The sequence below is a fragment of the Phasianus colchicus genome, chromosome Z (assembly GCF_987193195.1).
Source record: "Phasianus colchicus chromosome Z, bPhaCol1.hap1.1, whole genome shotgun sequence".
Classification (NCBI taxonomy): Eukaryota; Metazoa; Chordata; class Aves; order Galliformes; family Phasianidae; genus Phasianus; species Phasianus colchicus.
Genome location: NC_143476.1, coordinates 39234768 through 39247202, shown reverse-complemented (window position 1 = coordinate 39247202; position 12435 = coordinate 39234768). Strand labels below are relative to the sequence as shown.

The window sequence follows — 12435 nt, the reverse complement described above, 5'->3', positions numbered from 1 at the left end:
CTTGGGGATTTGGTAGCTGTTTCGTCAGTATGTACATCACACATCTCCTTCCTCTTTAATTGGAAGAGTTGAAATCAACAGATTTTAAATGCTTGGTACTATATGACACTCCTGGAAATAATTTCATGAAGAAACAAAAGTTGTGGAACCTTTAGGACTAATTTCCCTCTTTTTAGACATGGAATTAACCTGGATGTTGCCTGTACTCAATTCCCCAAACTCTGGCCCAAGAAGCATGTCCATCTCTGTGCAGGTCTGAATGCATTGTTCTGCTATAGGCTAAAGCCCAAAACTTGTCATGAGCCACTCAACTGAAGAACAGAGGTCCAAAATAGGAAAAACTAACAGCTGTAAGAAAGCATAGAGCAATCTAGACCACAGAAATACATTAAGTGATTAATTCTTGTTTTGTTTGTTTTCCAGCTGTATTAGTTGCTTTAATGCAAGTACCTGTTCCATCAGATGACCTTGCTTCACTAGTGGTCCATAACAAACTACAGTATTAAAGCTGTAAGTGTGGCTTTCCTTCTTTTTATCCTATTAAGAAAGTAGTTTACTGCTCACTTAAGATGTGGCAGTCTTGTCATGATTCAAACTGAAAGGCTTGTCATTGTTCTAAATATTTCAGGTAAACCTGGCCAAGTCTGAGTGCATGTCAGATTTACACAGACTTGTCAAAGCCATAAAGCTAATGGGCTGGAGAAGAAGAAATCTTCATAGCTGCATTATCTTGCTATGCGGTAGCAGGGTAGAAAACAATACTTAAATTAACAGACATTATTTTTGCTGAGACTCTCTCTTCAATAATTAACTCCAACTGATAGAAGGCTTGGCATTCCAAGCCTGGAACCATATTTATTGTACTCAGGACTGCTATCAATATTTTTCTCTTGATGTTGGATTACAGAGCAGTTAAAAAATCGGAAAGAAAAAAAAATGGTAAGAAGGCCAGATTCTTAAATCCAGAGATAGTCAAAAATGGAAAGTGCTCTGATATCTGAAATGCTGAGCCTCTGGCAGCTTTCATTTACTTTAAAGGAAGCTGCCAGAGCTCAGCACCTGAAAATAAGGTCAGTTATCGAGGCACTTCGCTAAGACCTGATGATTTGGAAACTATAACCGGAGTACCTCATACTGTTCCTCTTTGGGAGTAGAGAATACTCTGAACAGAAGGAACAGAGGCACAGCCTTACTCCTATCAAGCAGTGTACACAGGAAAAAACAAAGTCTCTCCATGTTACATAATCTGAAAGTTGACATCTGATTTACTTTCTTGTATGCTAGGTTGTTTTTAGTTGTTGTTTGATTTGGTTTTTGTTGTTTTTTTATTATTATTATTGGAGGGAGCATAGTACTAAAATCAAAACACTAAAATCAAAACACTAAAACAGAATAAGATAAATTTTATCAATATTGTGCTTTGAAAATTCAGTTTTCAGACCACTACAGGGCAAATTTCCCTTCTACTGGCTGGTCTGCCTCTGAAGGTGATAATCAGCTGGAGGGGAAATAAACTTCTACACAGGTAGATAGGAACAGGACAAGGGGATTTTAAAGTAAAGGAGGGCAGATTTAGATTAGATACTGGGAGGTTTTTTACTGAGAGAATAGTGAGATGCTTGCACAGGTTGCCCAGAAATGCTGTGGGTACCCAGTTCTCCGATGTGTTTTAGTCCAGGTTGGATGGGATTCTGGGCAATCTGATCTGAGTGCTTGATCTAGCAGCTGGCAATCCTGTCCACAGAACCTGATGATACTTGAGATCCCTTTCAACCCAAGCAGTTCTGTGATTCTATGGTCTTCATTCTGTTTTTATTATTATTTCGTTTATTTATTTATTTATTTTACTTATTTATTCTTTTGTCACATTCAAGTATAAATGTTGCAATTAACTTTGTTCCTAAGCAGCAGCATGGATGTGAGATCAGAAGGCTTCGTTAAAGATCAGTTTCCCTCTCTTAGCAGTCTCCTGAGGCTAAATGTAGTAGTACCTTTATGTGTTCTGTATGAGAAATTAAAGGTACTGAAAGTAGGGAAAATAAAAAAGAATTTGCAGCAGTCCTGTTAAACTGCATCTCTACAACCTTTCATTTTCTTTTGAGCTACCGCATGTATTTTTTATCAAATTTATATCTTAATTTTGAGCCTTCTGCCTGTCCCCTGCACAAAGCTGTCCCATGGTAAATGCTGTGCTGGCACTCCATTGGAACACTATATTCAAGAGTTCTTTACTGAACTGTGAAAATTTGCCCTAGGCAGACAAATGCCTCAAGGCTGAGCTGCAGAAGGTGACTTGAACAGTCTATAAGGCCATTTTATGACATTGTTTGTGTGTTCCCAAACTGGCAGTTAGAGGAGCTTCATTTTGTGCTTTGCTGAAACACTCCAGAGTTATGTCCAGTTGCTCCAGTGATTTCAGGTGTTTTTCTGTCAACAAGCATCAAGAAGCCCAGCAGGCAGCTGGGCCTACCTCTTACCTACCACATGCCTCCTAGGCCTGCCTCTTACACCTCCTATCAGCATGCTCACATGTCTGCTGTAGCTTGCCATGAAGGCCGTAATTTGCATAGACATACCTGCCAAGAAATATATTTTTCCCTCAGAAATTGATTCATGAGCTTGCTGGACTACTCTATATGTGTATGCTTGTGTAGCTGACAGTTTTAGAGTGAAAAATCCTCCCCAAAAGCCAGACACAGCTGGTAAACAGAAAGTAATGGAAGAAAATGGTAGAAAAATTATTGTTTTATTGTCTCTTTTGTTTACTTTTCTAGTGTCTTCAGTCTAATAGCCCCGAGCTATGTTTCAGTGCTCTTGAATTCAATACACTTGAACATTTATCAGTAGTGAGCAGGAGCCTCTCAGCAGTCCCAAAGTTGTTTTAGTGGAGTTCAAGAGAAAAGGCTATATGAACCATTACACTTCTCTAAATTAGACTAGCTCCATTGTTAACCGTGGTGGGAACTTTGTGAAAAGCTCATGTGGGAAAAAAGCAATGTGAAAGTAGTGCTGTGGTGGTCGTGCTTCTCCCAGTGAACAATTTATAAAGCCATCTCTGATGCCATCTCAAAAATGTGATGAAAAGGGCCAAAAAAGTCCTTTTTATAATTATGAATAATCAAATTCATAGAGGTTAAGAATTGACTACATAGTTTAATAATGGTAAATTATCAAAATTCTGTTTTGGTCCTTGTAATATAATAGTATGGTGTATAGTGAAACCATGCTTTGTGTGATAGCTCAGACTATGATTACTTTCTACTCTTCTTCATCTAAAACGTTGAAAATTTTGAAAGAATGTGATTCCACAGCACTTCTACACAACTTACTCCAGTTCTGAACTGTTCTTAAAGTGTATTTTTCATTGCACATATTTCTTATTCATTCACTTTATACAATGTAAGAGATATAAAAAAACAGATTATTCCAAAGCCCAGTCAATACCTCTGATCTTCTCAATGTGCATAAAAGGAATAAGTTTTACATAATTATAATTCGCAGTAAGGCAACAGTATTTTCCAGCTATCCAAATCAAATCTGAACACAAAATTCTATTTAATATAAATTCTAGCTTAGAATTATAAGCTTAGAATGTTGTTTTTAATGTTGCTATCTTGACAGAAACTTATTGAAACAGATTTTGTGTGTGTGTAATTTTTAAAAAGATCGTGAAAAGCAAGATACAGAAATATGTGAAGCAGCAAAGCAATCTTTTATTATTCTTATCTTAATTTCAGTGCTTTGTTTCCAATTTTCAGTAGCAAAGGCTGTTTGGAAGGAATGCAAGTTTGACTGCTATTAGTGCGTTGTTAGATTTATAGGTGTTAATTACTAAAATGTAGATATAAGCAGTTTGTTATTTTCAATATTACTTCAAAAACATTAGTTTCTCTGTTTTCAGCCTCAAAAGAATTGTGGTTACATAGATGTTTATATCAAGAATAACATTTTAGTTTTTACTGACCCTGTACTCAAGGAAAATTTATCTTCATTAACTTATGATCCATGAAGATTTTCACAAAGGATGGTACAGTATAAAAAACTCTTCCTCTTGGGATAATTTGAAAAATGTTATAAGTGATCTCTCTCAGTGCACGTTTGTGTTAATTGCAAGAATGTGAATTAAAGCACACAGAAAATAGATGCCTGTTACATATAAATTCAAAATAAATATGTGTTATATGCTGCCACCTTATGGTAGCATAAGCTAATCAAGTCTTCATATAACAACATACTGCTGTACAGGAAGAAATTACCAGAAAAATAGGTAATATTTTTCCTATTAAGAAGGTCATGTAAAGTCAAACATTCTGGATAAATTTTATGAATAATAATAGTCTTAAGTGTGAAAATTTATTTATTTATTTATTTTTAAAAAGAGCACCAAAAAAGATTGTTTTTCGATAATCTCACTTGATACTGATAATGTTCCACTAAACCTCAACATTTGTTATCCTAAGATAACAGTGAGATCCTAAGATAAGTGAGCATAGTAGTTGTTTAAAAGGTCATAGGGGTGTGAGAATATGGAGATATAGGTATTTTTGGCAGATTTGGAATAAGAGATGGTTAAGGGATATCTTTGATGCTACACCTTTGAACACGTTGGCATTATGTCAGCTTCAGAAGGTGACCATGTTTATTATAGCCAACAGTATCAGAATACATCTTTTTTTCTACATGTCTCCTTATGTCATTTTATAAGCAGTAAAACTTTATTTCACAAAATGCATAATCAAACTGTGAATATGTTGCTGTAGGATAACATGTTCATAAAGCACCTAGAAGGTGCAGATTTAACATGTGCTTCAGGTGTTCCTCAGCACTGGATAGGTAGAAATTGAGAGAGAATATAGGGCTATTGCAGTAATACATACGTGTTTGCCCCATTGCAATACTCTTCCCTAAGTTCTTGCCTTTGGCCCTAGTCACATGAATCTTTGAGTTGTTCCTGTGTTTATTGTGGAAGTGACAAGTAGTGTTCATTAGGGATCAGTACTGGGACAAATGTTCTTTACTATCTTCATCACCCTCAGTAAGTTTGCAGATGACACCTAGCTTCGTGGTGAGGTTTACACTCTTGAAGGCTGAAATACAGGCTGAGCAGTTGGCCCAGATGAACCTCATGAGGTTTGGTAGTGCCAAGTGCAAGGTCTTACACCTGAGTTATAGGAACCCCCACCATCAATGCAAGCTTGGAGATGAAAGGATTGAGTATTACCCTGCCAAAAAGAACTTGGGGGTACTGGTGGGTGGGAAGCAAGATATAATTATAATAATGTGCCCTTGCTGCCCAGAAGGCCAACCGTATCTTTGGCTGCATCAAAAGAAGCATGGCCAGCAGGGTGAGGAAGGTGATCCTGCCCCTATACTCTGCACTGGTGAGACCTCACTTAGATTACAGTGTCCAGAGATGGAGTCCTCAGTACAGGAAAGACATGGAATTGTTGGAATCCAGAAAACAATCGCAAAAATGATCCAAGGGATGGAACACCTCCCCTGCAAGGACAGGCTGCAAGAGCTAGCAAGGCTCCAGAAAGAGCTGATTGTGGCCTTTCAATTCTAAATGGGGGCTATAAGAAGGAAGGAGACAGACTCTTTAGCAGAATCTGTGCTGACAGGACAAGGGAAAGTGGTTAAAAACTTGAAGAGAAGATATTTAGATTGGATATAAGGAAGAAGTTTTTTACAACAGGGATGGTGAGGCACTGGAATAGTTTGCCCAGAGAGGTGGCATTCAAGGTCAGACTGGCTTGGGCTCTGTGCAACCTGATCAAGCTGCAGATGTCCCGCTTGTTGGAGGAGAGTTGGATCAGATGACCTTTAAAGGTCCCTTTCAACTTAAACAATTCTGTGATTGTGTGAAAAGCAATTAATTATTATCTCTATTCTTAATAAGAACTAATATTGCACATCTGATCCCAGAATACTATAGTGGAAGAGTAGTGGACGTACACCTTTTTGTTGTATATAGTCAAACTTTGTTATTTGTTGAAAAACAGTCTTAACTATTTATTAACAGCTTCAGGTTTATTTACAGGACAGAGACAAACACACAGAAACTCTTGATGCAAAAACATTCCCCTGCTAAGTAATTTTTTTGTTTGTTTACTTTAGTACTTCCAATAATATAAAATACAGAGCTCAAGTGCTCAGTTGATGAAGATGTCAGGCTGAAAACATAAAAGTTTATGTTTAAATGAATCTGAATCCATGTTCGAAACTCCAGCTGGAAATGGATTTCAAATTGACAAGTATAACAGCTGAAAGTATGTGCATTGTTTTGAAATGTCCAACTTTAGATAGTCTCAATAACTTCTAGACTCCTAAAGATAATAGGGTAGATAAAAACAGAGATTCTAAATTGTGCAGAGCTTCATACTGTAAGTTATCATATAGCAATTTCAAAATCAATTCAGTGTTGAACAGGAAGCCAGTGTAATTCTGTCAGAACTTAGGTTTCATACAGAGACCTCCTTGTGCATGCTAAATCACAGCATCTGGATTTTTATGCATAGGAAGAAATTGCATTTAGGGGAAATATTCAGAAAGTCATGCAGTAATCCAGTCCTATATGCTAAGATATTGAGAAGACATATGGTAACGCATGCAGTAATGGCATTTTGTGAGCTTTAGCTCAGTAAAGTTCCAAGGTCATATCCTTGACTGTTACTTACACAGTACATCAATTTGTCTAAAGCAGTATTTCCTACTTCAAGAATCCAGCTATTATTTTCATTGCTTTCCTTGTATAGTTTTGCCCTCCAATAGTAAGAGAAAGGCTATTATCCATGGTGAAAAGCTTACATTTTCTTAAAATTAAATGTGAACATCCTCTCAGAGCTGCTTCTATTATAGAGCTCTTCTTAAAGCTATTTTAGACAAATTTGATGTTCAGCATATGACTTACTACAGAATTTTAAAGAAGATGAAGAAGACTTTTACAGATCTTGACTAATGCTAACCAACTGACCAAAACAAGAATTTAACTAAGAAAAAGTAAAATTCCATTATAAAGTGTGCCAATTGACTGAGGTAATTTCTGTGATATACTGCCATTTCAATGCAATTTATCGTAACTGTATTTTAACATTTCTCTTTGGCTCCATTCAGGATGTTCTTATTCCAGTAAGTGAAGGTGGAATATACTGTTCCACTCACAATTGTGACTGAATAACTCACTGTAATTAGGACACGTAATACTGATGAAATCATAAAAAGTAAAATGCTCACTTCATTACTTCATGAGCATTTGTCTGTTTTGCCTCCATCTCTGTCTTCATGTTTGGAGTGAAACTTCTCTAATAGGTTCTCTAATTGTAAAGCTACTTTCAATTACTTTTCAGAGCAATAGAGCTACTTGAAACTTTCTGTTGTTCAGAAAAGTAGATATTACTTTTGGATCAAATTTAATTGTGCTTGTTTCCTAATGCATTTATTCCAACTCTGTTAAGCACTATTGAATGACACTAAAAAAGCTGAAACATCTGTCCTTCTAAAGTACGTTAGAAATAGTCAGTGTATGCAGGGTTCTTTTGTGCTTCTTTTTTTTTCCCCAAGTTGTTAATAATAAATTGGGAAGTTATGTCTTACGCTTTAGAGTGACTGTAGCAATTCTATTGCATTTCAGAAGAAATATGCATGTTTTTAGATGGCATTTAGAGCAGCAAAGACATACTGTTCTTCATTTTTTCTTTCTAATCTTATCCTATGAAATTCAGATAGTAATCAAAAGTAGCAAACATGCAACTGACAGTTAAAGTCAGTATTAGTTTCTTTTTCAATCAGTTAATACCAGTGAATTATGTTTACTTCTCCCTTCAGGTTTGCTTCATAGAAAAACTGGTCACTGATATTTTTCTTTAAATCTCCTTTTAGAATTATAAGCAAGGTCAAAGGGGTCATTTATTTTTTTTAAACCACTTATATTATTGTAGACTGCACCTCAGTTTGACATAAAAGAAGATGGAAGTATCCTAATGGAACAGAAGTTTCCTGGCAATTATGGAGGTGGATGGGTGAAAGTTTTTGCATAATCATCTATTTATTTTAGCCATTTTCTTCCATGCTAGTTCTTAAATGAAACTGGAGTTGAGCAGAAGGAATTAAGATACTCAGACTGTCTTTAAGTGACAGTGGTATATAAGCTTTATCACTTAGACATGGCAACATATTTTTTGAAGACTTGAAAGCTGAAGATAAAAAATATTGTTTAAGATAAAGTGTTATTTAAACACTTATTATTGATTATACCACAGTATTCAATGATACTAGAAGAAAATGCTAATTACCATTGAAATGACAGTGTACAGTCCAGCGCAGATCACATAACATTGACAAAGGTAACAAGATCTTAATTTTTTTCTAAGAGCTGATATAACTGAAAAAGCCTCAAGAACAGTGTTAATTAGACCTATAAATATGATGGAATAATATATGTAGACAGCAAAATTGATTGTTGTGCTGGAATACCATTATCCTGGAGCACAGAGAAGGATCTGTTCTAATAAGCCAGATAATAGCAAAATGTAGACTGGATTTTCCTTCCTTTCCTCCCTTTTCTTCCACGATGAGAGTAAATAATGGTGGTTCAGTGAAAAGAGTGTTCCTGTTTAGGAAAAGATGTTCATTTCCCAGCTCTACAGATCAATAATGCAAGCTGGAACCTTGATTTCCTGCATCCTAGAGAAGTTGTGCATAGTCAACATGTAGAAAGCATTGTTTGAGAAAGAATAAAGGGGTATTAGAAAGACAAAGAGAGAAGCAAAACCTCAACAAAATTGGGCAGTATGTAAGAAAATACATGACAAAATAGAAGGCATGGTTCTGGTTTCTAACTTAAGCAAGCGTAAACTGCAGTTTAGCAATTAAGTTGGCTTCCTTAAGTTAGCCTGTCCACACAAAGCAGAATTTGATAATCTTTTATGAAAGGTAGTGACATATCCTTATTGATGTTCTCCATAGGCGTGTGTCCTGCTCTTGAATTGCTGATCTGAAAGTCTAACAGTGTGCAGACCACAGTGAACTAACTCACATGAAATACTGAGATATCCCTCTGGAATAAGTCTCTCACCTCAGAGACAAATTCTTTTGCTTACATCACTATCCTTTCATCTGTCCTGAAATCTTGATAATTTTGAAAATAAGTTAAAAATTGCTTTGTTCCATGCCCATTAAACTCAATGCAAAATCTCACATTCTTCTCTTTATGTGCTGAGTTAAAGTAAGGATCAATGATTTCAGCTTCATACCAGGGCTGCCTATTTACTTCTGAAATCTGTGTGTTCTATCAAATTTCAGGCTCTGCTAAACGTGTTACGAAGGACTACAAAATGTGTTTAGACAGATAGACTATAAATAATAGACAGAAAACTAAGATGTTAAGGTTTCTGAAACATGCTGACAGATGGTGAGGTTAACTATATGCCCTTCCATGATTTCTTTTCATAGTGTCTTTGATGGCTGTTGTTACTTCAAGACATTGTTTCCACCAGAGATAATGGCTTATGGCAAAGAGTTGTGCTGCATTAATGGAGTTGCAGAGGCTGATGATCACGTTGTCACTGAATGAGTAACTGTCATCCCTGTCTCTGTCACTCCTCTTGGTAACACCTCTGTGTAACATCAGAATTCTCTTTCAAGGACAAGAATATTTTTAATTCATTTCATTCTTCCTCTGTGCACCTGGATGTGGTAGCAGAAATGAATGGCAATAATATACTTAAGAAACCTCTCTGTCAAATAAGCCTTGAAATAGAATTCATATGCTATGGTATATGTTTTAGCTTCAATGCTGGGCTGGATGAACAGGTGTAAAAATAACCTGGTTAAACTGGCTGTTTCACTCTCTGCTATTTACTTAATATTAAATCCTTTCATACCTCTGTTCATAATAGATTTTGCCTTTTTCCTGCTGTTCTTAAAAATAATTCCCAGGAGATCAAAGGCATTACATAAAGGCACATTAGGAATTCTTATGTTGGCCAGTAAGATAATTACTTTGTCATTCCTCCATCCCTGTGTTTAATGTAGTGGTTATGCATTTGTACGTTAATCACCATGAAACCTCAGAGCTGAAAATGAAGAGAACTGAAGAAAGAATTCCACTTGAAGTGGACTATTGCTGTCCTTCCAGCTTTTGTTGCAAAGACAGACAGACATTAAAGGCTTGCTTTGAAATTTGTACATATTTTATGTTCACAGACCAGTCTGTGGTTGGGAACTATCTGCATAATGGAAGGAGTGACATGTTGGGACAACAAAGATCTGATTTCACCACTTAGTGCAAAGACAGTACAAAAGAGTGGGATGGAGCCCAAGCGAATGCCCCAGAGCTGCAAAGAGGAAACCAAATGCTGTGCACTGTTAACACTGTACTGACATGTTTTCCAGTTTCTCTGAAATTTGCTGATTAACATGAAGTTAGATTATTTATTTATAGCGTTTAGTTAAAAATGCTGAAAGAGTTTACTGGTACAAATGTTACAGACTTAAGAGCCAAAAGAAGAAAAAAAATAATAACGTACTGTTAGCATAACTTTTACTTTAATAATTTTTAAAATCTTCTGCTCTCATTTGTTCCTGCATCTTTTATTTCTTACCATCACCAAACCCTCCTTTTTCCTCTTGTGAAAACCTTACTAATAAGAGTTTAGGAGAAAAGATTCTGTAAATACTGGATGCTCAACATTCTCGCAAGGTCCCCTGTTTCTTTTCCTTCCAACCATTTCCCTTACAACTAATAAAAGTTTCTGAGGATTTTATGAATAGAGCACATTAGTTATAGTAGCTGCAAATTCTTTGCAAATGCATAAGAAAGAATATATTATGTTTAAAGTTGTTATTTTTAGTTGCACCTATGCTACTTTTATCCCATGGTACCCTGTTGAATGACTATACTGCTAACTAAATATTACCTAGCATTGCAGAAGAGTTTTCCAGGGAAATCAGTTACATCCCTTGGCTGTACAAATGTCAGATACTGCAGATTCATTTTTATCTCTCTCTTTCCATCTTTCTCTCTCTCTCTTTCTGTAATATTCAGGTTGTATCAAAGGAAGCATATTGTTGTCCATTCTCTTACTTTCAGATCCACAGTTTAGAATGGAGTTGCACCATTATGTAAATAATAGGAGTGAGGAGTGTGATTTTTAAATGTCTAGGATATATATATATTTTTAGGGGAACTGTCTCAGATTCATTTGTCAGTCTTGCAGTTTGTAGAATACTATCCTTTAGTTTCAGCTTTAGATTATGGTAACCACTTAATGCAATTCCCAAGTCTGCTTAAACTCTATTAGTCTTGAGTTGTATGTTCTCATTCTACCCAGTACTACAGGTTCTCCAGCATTTTGTAAGAAACAAAAAATCTGTTCTGTAACATACATTTATTGCGATGGACTGCTGAGGCCCTATCAGTCACAGACTGTCAAATTAGATGTGAACTAAAATTTGGCTTTCTGTAGAAAAAGCTGCAATTATGAAATGCAGTACTTAAAGAATAGCTCTATTATTTGTTAACCTGTGAGCCACAGCAATCTATTAATCTCATGCAATTATTCCATGTGAACAAGACTTTCCTGGCCCCAAAACTATATACATGTATGGAATTGCTCCAGTCCTAGAACTGTATGCTGTATATAGCCCCGGAATTGAGTACATCCAAAGTTTTTACAATCTACTGTTTGTGGTGCCTATTGTTTCTTTGTTCACAAACCTGGGGGAGCTTTTGTTACAGGTGGTCCCTTTATACAAGCCTCAGTGTGGTGGGTGTACTTGGTGCAATCACTAAATTCTGTAAGTAGGATTTACCCTGCTGTGAAGTAGTGATTTTTCTTTGTTGTATTAGCACTGTTCATAGAAGAGGTTAAGCACAAGTAAAACATAATTTAATTTAATTGTTTGTAACATTCATTTCCTACATAAGAAAATCACTAGACTGTAGTAATATGATATATAAGCAAATATATTGTAGCCCAGGTTTTGTGTAGTAGTGAAACTGAACTGTAAACAAGAGGTCAAACCTTATCTGTATGTTTGATTTCTGGAGCGTGTATGTTCAGTAGCTGCTTTCCTTTGGGAATGATAAAAATAATGGCACTGCTGAGCAGGTTACAGGAGTGAAGCCAGTAAGTCAAAATTATTCATGTAAAGGTTTATTGAATCAGACTTGTTTTACTGCTACACAGTTTTCTAAATGCGTAGGGGAGGAGTGCAGGGAGAAGGCAGTGGAAATCAAAGCTATATCTTATTTCTCTTGAATGTTGAAAAAGATTTACTATTTCAGTTAGAATATAAACATGAGTTAGAACTTGCGCATAGAAGGACTAACCAGATTCTTGACTTTTGTGAGAGATTTTCAGTAGGAGAGAATTGGTCCAATATGTAATTTTAGAGGAACTTTATGAAACACTTTTTTTTTTCCAGCATTTTTCC

The 12435-nt window shown here is 36.0% G+C and overlaps 1 long non-coding RNA gene across 2 annotated transcripts in view; it reads left to right on the top strand.

The window, feature by feature from the left end:
- Positions 1 to 435: 435 nt before the first annotated feature.
- LOC149912897 (uncharacterized) overlaps positions 436 to 12435 on the top strand; it is a 35293-nt gene continuing 23293 nt past the window's right edge. For both annotated transcript variants that reach the window (XR_016461824.1, XR_016461823.1), the window contains exon 1: positions 436 to 510. This is a non-coding gene — a long non-coding RNA (uncharacterized LOC149912897). The remainder of the gene's footprint in view (positions 511 to 12435) is intronic.